General features: G+C 42.4%; 1 long non-coding RNA gene across 1 annotated transcript; it reads left to right on the top strand.

The window, feature by feature from the left end:
* Nucleotides 1–255: 255 nt before the first annotated feature.
* On the top strand, nucleotides 256–2,158 carry LOC135542685 (uncharacterized). Its single transcript, XR_010456120.1, has 3 exons — nucleotides 256–419; nucleotides 584–792; nucleotides 1,806–2,158. It is a non-coding gene; the product is annotated as an uncharacterized LOC135542685 (long non-coding RNA).
* Nucleotides 2,159–12,342: the final 10,184 nt, after the last annotated feature.

Raw genomic sequence — 12,342 nt, 5'->3', positions numbered from 1 at the left:
GCGCTGTCTTAGGTGTCTCAGTAGGGACATTGCAATTTATTGCCCTGGCCACATCTGCAGTCCTCATGCCTCCTTGCAGGATGCCTACCATCTGTAAGCTGTCAGTGTCTCAACGACCGTTCCACAGGTGCATGTTCATTAATTGTTTGTGGTGGTGAACAAGCATGGGGAACAGTGTTTAAACCCTTTACAATGAAGATCTGTGAAGTTATTTGCATTTTTACAAATTATCTTTGAAAGACAGTGTCCTGAAAAAGGGACTGAGTTTAATTCGCTCCTTTTCCTGTCACTCCTGCTCCCGCTCGTCCTCCCTCTGGCTCTTCCTCCCTCTGGCTCTTCCTCCCTCTGGCTCTTCCTCCCTCTGGCCTCGAGGGCGAAAGATCGGCTTCTCCTGTCCGGCGTCACTCCTTACATTTCCTGTACGTATACGCAGGTATATTCAGATCCTTCTTGAAATTGATTGATGTTGGTCCCAGAAATATATACGTACGATTGTCGCTTGAAAAACATGAATAACTAGGCTACTTGCCACTTCCAAGAGATTGTTAAATACATTTGTATAACTATTTGTTTTTTATTATAGTCCCAAACTCTACAAACCGGTTCAATCAGCAAGGACACGCTGTGACGCAGGCTTTTCCTCTTGGCAACATGCACCAGCTTGCGATGTGACGTTGAGGGAAACAGGCATATGAAGATGTCATGCCCGGGCCCTTGGTTCCCCACACCATTATGGAAATGTTTTTCTCCAATTGCAGTACAGTTTCCGACATCGGCATTGTGCACCCACAGGTGAGAGAGAGAGAGAGACAGGCTACTGTCGCATCCTGTAGTAGGTTTTAATATCCACACCATTTCCTGTAGTAGGTTTTAATATCCACACCATTTCCTGTAGTAGGTTTTAATATCCACACCATTTCCTGTAGTAGGTTTTAATATCCACACCATTTCCTGTAGTAGGCTTTAATATCCACACAATTTCCATGGTTTGGCTGCGTTTGGTGGATTCAACTAAACAATTTGAACTTTGAAAATTGTCAGTGCTTGGATGTGAATCTATCTACACATCACTACCTTTTTGTGTAAATTATTCTCTCCTTTTCCTGTATTTACACGCAGGTATATTCAGATGCTTCTCGAGATTGATTGATGTTGGTGCTAGAAATGTATACGATTTTTGGTAAAACCATGAACAACTAGGCCGCTTGCCGTTTTCAAGAGATTGTTAAATACACTGTATAACTATTTGATTTGAATAACATTACCTCTTGAATTGCATAGTCAGAACTACAGTTCTGATTATTCCACTTTTAGCTCGATCATCAGAGTTATACAGCTAGTAACTGCATGCTTTTCATGATCAGTAAACATCAGTTGATCATGTATTTTCAGATATACGTGATAGTAACCTATTCATTTGACATGAGCTACCTAGCTAGCTAAGCAAACAACGTGTCATTTAGCATAGATTAGGTTGATGAAAAGAGATTGACATTGGCAAATCTGTGTCCTGGTAAAGATGTTAATCAGAACTACTGTCATCACCACCATATTCAGAACACGGCTGCCAGGATCCTGATGAGAAACGGAATGGTGTTGTAATGTATTTGTTCGTCAACATCCTTTCTTGAATTGAAAAGTAATCCAAGAAGTAATCATTTAGATTTTCAAACATATCTGTAATCTGATTACAATATTTTTGCTATTAACATAAGGGGTTATGACCCTGACATCAGCTCACCTCAGTGTTCTCAATAAGGGGTTAATGGGTGGCAGCATCATGTTGTGGTGGTGCTTTGTTGCAGGAGGGACTGACACACTTCACAAAACAGATAGCATCATGAGGAAGGATTGAAGCAACATCTCAAGATCAGTCAGGAAGTTAAAGCTTGGTCGCAAATGGGTCTTCCAAATGGACAATGACCCCAAGCATACTTCCAAAGTTGTGGCAAAATGGCTTATGGACAACAAAGTCAAGGTATTGGAGTGGCCATCACAAAGCCCTGACCTGAAGGCTATAGAAAATTTGTGGGCAGAACTGAAAAAGCATGTGCATGCAAGGAGACCTACAAACCAGCTCTGTCAGGAGGAATGGGCCAGAAATCACCTAACTTATTGTGGGAGGCTACCCGAAACGTTTGAGTTAAACAATTTAAAGGTTATGCTACAAAATACAAATGGAGTATATGTAAACTTCTGACCCACTGGGAATGTGATGAAAGAAATAAAAGCTGAAATAAATAATTCTCTCTGCTATTATTCTGACATTTAACATTCTTAAAATAAAGTGGTGATCCTAACTGACCTAAGACAGGGACTCTTTACTAGGATTAAATGTCAGGAATTGTGAAAACGGTGTTTAAATGTATTTGGCTAAGGTGTATGTAAGCTTCTGACTTCAATTGTACGTTAAATTCATACCTTTTAAAATTGGTCTTTACTGTACTTAGGCTGCAATAAATATACTAGGATGTAATACTTCAAATTGTACTTCAGTGCACTAGGTTTTCATGTAATGAATGCGCTTGCTAAAAGCAAGACCACCCTAGAAATCCGACATACTTATTATTATTGTTCTCAATAAGGAAGAAGTTAGCTCATATTTCCTGAAAGCTCCACCTGCCTGCCAGTTACCAAAAAAAAAGGAGCGACCAGAACAGAATGGCATTTGTTGGTTCTTCAATAAGGAAATAATATCCATGGGCAGGTGTCACGTCACATTAACATAACCCAAAAGTCAAAGCAGAACTTCTGAAGGGAACCCCCCCCCCCCCCCAACAGTTTTACCATTTCATGATTTAACAATTTCATAATTTAACAATTAACAATTCACTTCACCTGTATTAAAAACTCCCTAGAGTCGATGTCTGCACCCCCTCGGAAATTGTATTTAATCAAATTTGTCTATTTAAGATATATGTTTTTTCGCATGTCTCAATCCACCAAATCCCCCGATATCGGCCTTCCGCACAGGTGGCAGAGCTACGGCGCTGCAGAGCTACGGCGCTGTTTGTCAGACTGTTTGGGCTACACACAGTAGAATAGATTCAAGGCACAATGTACAGACAAAGGTATGGTAGGATGTGAATACAGTGGGGGTAAACCTGTGCATAGAGTGATGATGAAAGAGATATTGTCTCTAGAAATATCATTTAAACCAGGTGATGTCACCGCATGTGTGGGACGTGGAACTAAAGTGTTAACTAAGGCTTAATGAGCAGGGCTAGAGGGTCTACAGTGAAGTAAGGCAATAATTACTAACCAAAACAGCAATGGACAAGGCATATTGACGTTAGGGAGAGGCATGCATAGACAAGTGATCATAGGAGTCCAGTGAGTGTCTTCAGGCAGCTAGCGGGCCGGGGCTAGCAAGCTAGCAGAAGAAGGGCCTTTGAGGGACGTCACGACGGAAGAAAGTCTGTTGTGGCCCCCTCGTGCCGTGACGTCGACAGACAGATCATCAGGGCTTCATGTGGTAAATCAGGCCAATTGGCAAAATAGGTATAGTGGTCAAAGAATTTGGCCGATGGGCCTCTTAAGCTAACAGTCCGATGTGCTCTAGACAGCTAGCAGCCATGGCTAGCAGATGGGCCAAGCAAAGCTAGCTCCAGGCTAATTGGCTCTTGCTTCGGGACAGAGACGTTAGCCAGGAGTGGCCACTCTGATAGCAGCTAGCTAGCTGCGATGATCCAGGTGAGGAGAAAAAAAAGGTTCAGAGCTTGCGGTAGGAATCTGGAGATAAGGGGAAAATAAGTCCGATTTGCTCTGGTTTGAGTTGCGCTGTGCAGACTGGCGAGAGTTGTCCGGGCTAAAGATAGCTGATGACTGCTAGCAGTGGCTAGCTGACTACTAGCTAGTAGCTAGTTAGCTGGCTAGCTTCTGATGGGGGGTTCCGGTTCAGAGGACGGATCAGCAGGGCCCGTGTGGTTAACCAGGCCAATTGACAAAATAGGTATAGTGGCCAAAGAATTTGTCCGATGGGCCTCTTACGCTAACAGTCTGATGTGCTCTAGACAGCTAGTGGGCCGCAGCTAGCAGGCTAGCGGGTGGGCATTCAGGGGAGTCAGTTGAAAAACCCCTCGGGCGGAAATACGTCGGCAGTCCAGTAGTGATGGGTCGACGGGGGTCCAGGTATAGTAGCCCAAGGAGTGGCTGATGGGCCTCTTCGGCAAACTGGGAGATGGGCCTAGAAGATGGGCCTAGCAATGGCTAACGGACTACTAGCTAGGAGCCAGTTAGCTGGCTAGCTTTTGATGGGGGTTCTGGTTCTTAAGTATAAAAAATATCAGGTCTGTACCACATTGGGTGAGGTGGGTTGCAGGAGAGTATAATGCAACTCCTCTAGACGAGTCTCCTCTCTACTTCGCTCAGGAATTATTTCATAGAGAGGGAAATATTATTAGATACAAATGTAAGTGATCAGATACATCATGCAACATGTCTACAATTGAACATTTCAGGTTTTAATAGTTATTACTGCTATCACACACACTGATGAATCAGTCTTGCCTTACAATGACATTGCAAGTGCAGCTATTGTCCTCCCCCTTAGAGCCAAGGTAACTTATGACTTGTGGTCACCATCCAACCCTGCCTAAAATAAGTTTCCTACTTAATATACCTGCTCTTACTGTAAACCTGTAGCTATGTTGCATATTAATGATATATTATGCATAGCTGCAACAGCTCTCAGCATATTATGTAGGACGGTACACACTATTCAACCATGGTCCTGTAGAACGTTGGGTAAGCAGGGTTGAGGTCAAGCCTATCCGTTACAAGCCCTCCAGTGTTAGTCCTCATAGTGTTAGACCTCATAGTTTTAGCTGGAACAAAAGCCTGCACACCCTGTGGCTCTCCAGGAACAGAGTTGGTGACCAATGTCCTACATGCCAAGACAGGTCAGGAAAGCCTGATCCCTACTAACCAAAGTATAGGCATGCCTACTATACTTTATAGCAGATTTAGTCTCTTGTTATTGTGGTGTTGGCCTTAAAACCACTCAAACGGCCATAAATGCAGTGTTCATGTGGACCTGTGCTCAGAGCCCAGGGTCTTGGTCCATTGGCACGAATCCCTGAAACCCAAATCAACCCCTAGCACCTGGGAACTTGTGTGCATCTGGCAGTACTGGATAGGTGGAAGCAATATGTAGCGCCATCTTGACCTCTGACAGGCCAGGTGGGATTCAGGAAATGTTCTGGGTGTGATGTGCTGTTTTTGTATTTTTACATTGGTATTGGTACACTGGATTTTAGTTTAGCTGGCTGACTATGTCTCAAAATCTATCTATTTATCTATCTATGTATAGTAATTTTTTACAGTCCATTCTCATCCATGTCTTGCTGCTTGTGTCACATCTAGTAAAAAAATATACTTACTTAAAATATAATACACTTTACCATCCGAATGGCACACACACACACAATCCATGTCTCAATTGTCTGAAGGTTTAAAAATCCTTCTTTAACCTCCCCTTCATCTACACTAATTGAAGTGGATTTAACAAGTGACATCAATAAGGGATTATAGCTTTCACCTGATCAGTCTATGTCATGGAAAGAGCAGGTGTTCATAATGTTTTGTCCACTCAGTGTATTATTTATGTTGCTAGAATATGTTTTCTTTTGGAATGGACCCGATATTCAGGTTCTCTCAGTTTAAAGATAAGCCATTTAACAGACGCACTTATCCAGAGCAATTTACAGGAGAATTAGGGATAAGTGCCTTGCCCAAGGGAACATCGACAGACTTTTCACCTAGTTGGCTCTGGGATTTGTACCAGCAACCTTTCGTTTACCAACACTCTTAAACGCTAGGCAACCTGTCACCCCCTCATCTTTCACACCTCCATATGTGAAAGAACAGGTTTCTTTGTGTGTGTGTGTGTGTGTGTGTGTGTGTGTGTGTGTGTGTGTGTGTGTGTGTGTGTGTGTGTGTGTGTGTGTGCTTGCATGCGTGCGTGAATGCGTCTTTTTTCAAAGTAAACAGGTGTTGTTACACGTGGTCTGTCACTGCGAGGACGATCAGCTGTCCGTCCTGTATCCCTGTACCGCTGTCTTAGGAGTCTCACAGTACGGACATTGCAAATGATTGCCCTGGCCACATCTGCAGTCCTCATGCCCCCTTGCAGCATGCCTAAGGCACATTCACACAGATCTTTCGTTTGGGGGTTTTCAGAGTCAGTAGAAATGCCTCTTTAGTGTCCTAAGTTTTCATAACTGTGACCTTAATTGCCTACCGTCTGTAAGCTGTTAGTGTCTTAACGTCCGTTCCACTGGTGCATGTTCATTCATTGTTTATGGTTCATCGAACAAGCATGGGAAACAGTGATTAAACCCTTTACAATGAAGACCAGTCCAGGGGTCTGAATACTTTCCGTAGACACTGTATCTGGCGTCTCCATTACACGCGTTTCAAAGATTTGTTTTTGCGACATTGCTTTTGTCGAATCGCAGCCTGGTCTCATAGACTAGACCTTACATAGTAAAAGAACATCCTAAACACTCAAATTAGTATGATATGTTACTTTTGGTATGGTTACATTGGGTGGATGGGTGGGTGTATAACAGGAATGTCTAGTAACCGAAAAGTTGTGAGTTGAAATCTCATAATGGACAACTTTAGCATTTTAGCTAATTTGCAACCTTTAATTTGCAACTACTTACTACTTTTTAGCTACTTTGTAACTACTCAGTACGTTAGCTAAACCTCCTCCTAACCCTAACCTTAACCCTTTCATCTAAGCTTTTCCCTCACCTTAACTCATTAACCTAACTCCTAAATGGGATTTTAGCCCCCTCATCAGAAGGGTCTGGTATCCACCCTTCTCTAAACATACAGGTGTCAGGAGTAGAGCAGGGTGTTTGATGTGTGTCTCTTGTTTTTGGTGGTGGTTTTTCCTGTTTCTGTCTCTCTCTCTCTCTCTCCTACTTTCTCCATGCTCTCATTGGAATTGTCTTTCTTTCTAGTTCTTCAGTCCAACTCTCCTAGTGATCATTCTCAATTTAAAACTCAGTTATTTATTTCTCTCTCTCTCTCTCTCTCTCTCTCTCTCTCTCCCCCTTCACTCTCCCCCCTTCTCTCCCTCTCTCTCTCTCTCTCTCCCCCCATCTTCTCTTTCCCCCCCTCTCTCTTTCTCTCTCTCTCTGTCTCTCTCTCTCTCCCCCCCTTCTCTCCATCTCTCTCTCTCTCTCTCCCCCCTTCTCTCTGTCTCTCTCTCGCTCTCCTCTCTCCCCCTTCTCTCTGTCTCTCTCTCTCCCCCTTCTCTCCGTCTCTCTCTCTCTCTCTCCCCCTTCTCTCCCTCCCCCTTCTCTCCCCCTCTCTCTCTGTCTCGTTCTCTCATGCTCACACATGCAGAAACACACGCGCACACAATTGCACGCATACATTTTTAATGACAGTGAAGTGCTGAAAATACATTTCATATTCATTCCTTTATGTAACTTTTAATGGCAGTGGTGTTAAGTAAGTAAAAATATGTTAAAGTACTACTTAAGTAGTTTTTTGGGGTATCTGTACTTTACTTTACTATTTTTATTTTTGACTTCTTTTTCTTGTACTTCACCACATTCCTAAAGAAAATTATGAACTTTTTACTCATTTTCCCTGACACCAAAAAGTACTCGTTACATTTTGAATGCTTAGCAGAACAGAAAATGGTCCAAGTTCATCCCTACTGCCTCTGATCTGACAGACTCACTAAACACAACTGTGTGTTGGAATGTGACACTGGCTATCCGTAAATAAATAAAAAACGAAACAAGTGTGCTGTCTGGTTTGCTTAATATGAGGGATTTTTTATTATTCGTACTTTTACATCTACTTTTGATATTTAAAACCTGTTAGGGTGCATGAACCGCTAGCGGGACACCTACGACAACATCCGGCGAAATTGCAGAGCACGAAATTCAAAATACACAAATTGTAATATTGAACATTCATGAAAATACAAGTGTCCTACATAATTTAAAAGCTTAAACTTCTTGTTAATCCAACCACTTTGTCAGATTTAAAAAATTCTTTACGACGAAAGAATACCATGTGATTATCTGAGGACAGCGCCCCACATCAAAATAATTTTTCAACCAGCACAGGCCTCTTAAAATCCCAAATAGTGATTAAATAAATCACTTAACTTTGAAGATCTTCCTCTGTTTGCAATCCCAAGGGTCCCAGCTACACAATTAATGGTTGTGTTGTTCGATAAGGTCCTTCTTTATATCCAAAAAGGTCTGTTTGGTTGGTGCCAATGATCTCAGTAATCCACTCATTCAACATGCATACAAACGAATCCAAAAGGTTACCGCTAAAGTTCATTCAAACAAGTCAAACAATGTTTCTAATTAATCCTCATGTACTCTAATATCTAAATAAACAACAATATTTAAGACGGAGAATAGTATGTTCAATAAGGAAGATAAATAACGAAGAGCACACACCTCATTCACGTGCCAACAAGACTACTTTTCTAATGAGAGACACCTTGTAGTTTTTCCAACTACTGTTGACATCTAGTGGAAGCCATAGGAACTGCAATCTGGGTCCTATTTATTTGTATTTCCCATAGGCTAGCACTGAAACGGCCAGTGACCTAAAAAAAAAGAAAAAGAAGGAAAATAATTTCTCTGATTTTTGCCTGCCATATCAGTTTTGTTATACGCACAGACATTATTTGAACAGTTTTCGAAACGTCAGAGTGTTTTCTATCCAATGCTACCAAGTATATGCATATACTAGCTTCTGGGCCTGAGTAACAGGCAGTTTACTTTGGGCATGTCAGTCATCCGAAATTACGAACAATAACCAGTATGCTAATGAAGTTAAGTATATTTTAGCAATTACATTTATTTTTGATACTTAAGTATATTTAAAACCAGATAGACTTTTACTCAAGTAGTGTTTTAATGGGTCTTTCACTTTTACTTGAGTCATTTTCTATTAAGGGTATCTTTACTTTTACTCAATGTCACGTATACTCTCTGGCGCTCGAGGTCACCCGTCTGCTTATTACGCACACCTGTCACCATCGTTACACGCACCAGCGCCTTATCAGACTCACCTGGACTCCATCACCTTCCTGATTACCTTCCCTATAACTGTCACTCCATTTGGTTCTTTCCTAAGGCATTATTGACTCTGTTCATGTTTCATGTCTGTACGCTTGTGGTTCTTGTTTTGTTCCATGTTCGTTTATTTATTAAATTATTCACTCCTTGTACTTGCTTTCCGACTCCCAGCATACATGTTACAGAATAACGCCTCATCAAAGGGGAGCATCGGAGTGTTTTTTGTTTTGTAGGTGACGTCTGGTCCGGGTTCCCATGCCTCAGCAGAAGCAATCGGCCCAGTCCTGATCCCAGGTCAGCATCCTGTGGCTGGAGCCGCACGTCAAGGAGAGGGTACTGTCACATATACTCCCTCTCCGGAACTCAAGGTCGCCAGTCTGCTTATTACGCACACTTGTCACCATTGTTACACGCACCACGCCTCATCAGACTCACCTGGACTCCATCACCTTCCTATTACTGTCACTCCCTTTGGGTCTTTCCCAGATGTTATTGACTCTGTTTTAGTTTCATGTCTTCTCTGTTGGAATCGTCGGTCCGTCTGCTGGAGATTCAGTTCATCAGAGAGTCTCTGGTTACTTCCACAGAAGTTACAATGTCTTTCGTGGTTGTAGCTTTATCAACGGCTCTGGATTGTGTCTGTTGTAACGGATACGTCAGGCGTCCATTGTTCTTAGGATAGATGTTTCGGGGGTTGTCGGTATTCTCATCCTATTCTGTAGGGATCGTTTAAAACTCAAAACAGATCATGAAAAAGGCAGTTGTTTTTTAAACTTTTAGAACATTTTCAATTCACTAAGTACAACACACAAAATCACAGTGACTTTTTCACCAAACCTAATCAGTGTTTAATCTAGAAATACATTTCATATAAAGGTATTGCTTTTCACAATGCTCACAATAATTGTCATATAATCGTTTTCACATTTGTTTAAATACATTTGACTATGACTTAATCCAACTGTGCTTAATTGTTAATCACTTAACTGTTTGGTGAAACTATAGATTGTAAACTGGTTTGTATACTACAGTAATACGGATTTTGAGTACTGTAGAAATAAAAAGTGTTTGTAAAGTATAAACATCTAAATTACATATATGATACAAGATAACCATACATAATGACTACTCAATATTGAGAGGTCAAAGAGGTGGGTATGAGCCCCATTAAAGAGTTCAAAGAGGTGGGTATGAGCCCTGTCAAAGAGGTCAAAGACGTGGGCATGGGCCCCGTCAAAGAGGTCAAAGACGTTGGCATGGGCCCCATTAAAGAGGTCAAAGAGGTGGGTATGAGCCCTGTCAAAGAGGTCAAAGACATGGGCATGGGCCCCGTCAAAGAGGTGGGTATGAGCCCTGTCAAAGAGGGCAAAGACAAGGGCATGGGCCCCATCAAAGAGGTGGACATTAGAAAGAGGGAGGCAGACGGTAGGGAACTGATATGATCGGCTATGAAAAGCCCACTGACATTTACTCCTGAGGTGCTGACCTGTTGCACCCTCTACAACCACTGCGATTATTATTATTTGACCCTGCTGGTCATCTATGAACATTTGAACATCTTAGCCATGTTCTGTTATAATCTCCACCCGACACAGCCAGAAGAGGACTGGCCACCCGTCATAGCCTGGTTCCTCTCTAGGTTTCTTCCTAGGTTCCGGCCTTTCTAGGGAGTTTTTCCTAGCCACCGTGCTTCTACACCTGCATTGCTTGCTGTTTGTGGTTTTAGGCTGGGTTTCTGTACAGCACTTTGTGACATCAGCTGATGTAAGAAGGGTTTTATAAATACATTTGATTGATTGATTGATTGAGTGTTGTGTCTAATGAAGTCCGGGCCATTGTTGTTGACCATGTGGTAAACAGAGGCCTTACCATGGCAGAGGCTGCCAGACTAGTTCATTCCAATCTGAAAAGATCAACTGTCAATTACATCATAAAAACATTTTGCCAAAAGAAACGGTACGTCTGCAGGATATGCACTATGCTTTACCATTACATTTACAGTAAATTACATATTGTAATGCATGTAAGTTCAGAAAACATGTAACAGTACTCTTACAGTGTGATCTATTGACAGTGCACTCTGTTGTACCCTCAAAATGGACAGAAAACCCCATGCTGGTGGCCATGGCTGTGTGCTGACCGACGAGCAGGAGAGGGCCGTGGTGGAAATGATGAGAGACAGAAATTACATATGGCTGTCAAAAAATAAAGCAGGCTATTGAGGAGAACAATGACACCTTTGCCAATGTGGCATCCATCAGCCTACCAACAATCGCCCGCCTTATGAAGTGGCACCAGGTATCCCTGCGTGTCCATTTCACTTTTGATTATACATCAGATAGATATTATGAAAATTATAGACTTTCTGTCAATGTTGTTGGGTAATGTAAGTGTATTGCCTAATGTGAAAAATGTGTAATCTACTGTAATTTACTGTACTCTAGCATATTACTTTCAGCACTTCTAAGGGCGATTTGAAACACATATCCTGAATTGTTTGCTCTTGGATTGTTGGATTAGCTGATAGTTAAAATGACTAAATTGAAAAGATATCATGTTGTGTTTTGGTGATGATTGATCAAGACAAAGGAGATGATTGTGGACTACAGGAAAAGAGGATCGAGCACGCCTCCATTCTCATAAATGGGGCTGCAGTGGAGCAGGCCGAGAGCTTCAAGTTCCTTGGTGTCCACATCACCAACAAACTAACGTGGTCCAAGCACACCAAGACAGTCGTGAAGCGGGCACGACAAAACCTATTCCCCCTCAGGAGACTGAAAAAATTTGACATTGGTCCTCAGTACCTCAAAATGTTCTACAGCTGTATCATCCTGACGGGTTGCATCACTGCCTGGTATGGCAACTGCTCGACCTCCGACCGCAAGGCACTACAGAGGGTAGTGCGAACGGCCCAGTGTATCACTGGGTCTAAGTTTCCTGCCATCCAGGACCTCTATACCAGGCGGTGTCAGAGGAAGGCCCTAAAAATTGTCAAAGACTCCAGCCACCCTAGTCATAGACTGTTCTCTCTGCTACCGCATGGCAAGCGGTACCGGAGCACCAAGTCTAGGTCCAAGAGGCTTCTAAACAGCTTCTACCCCCAAGCCATAAGACTCCTGAACATCTAGTCAAATTCACTAAGTGCCACACCAGTGCCAATCTCTGTTGTCATCTATGCATAGTCACTAACAACTCTACCTACATGTACATACTACCTCAACTAACTGGTGTCCCCGCACATTGACTCTGTACCGACACCCCCCTGTATATATTG

This window comes from Oncorhynchus masou, chromosome 6 (genome assembly GCF_036934945.1).
Source record: "Oncorhynchus masou masou isolate Uvic2021 chromosome 6, UVic_Omas_1.1, whole genome shotgun sequence".
NCBI classification, from domain to species: Eukaryota; Metazoa; Chordata; class Actinopteri; order Salmoniformes; family Salmonidae; genus Oncorhynchus; species Oncorhynchus masou.
The sequence above is the reverse complement of the archived record's forward strand: the minus strand, read 5'-3'. Positions and strand labels throughout refer to the sequence as shown.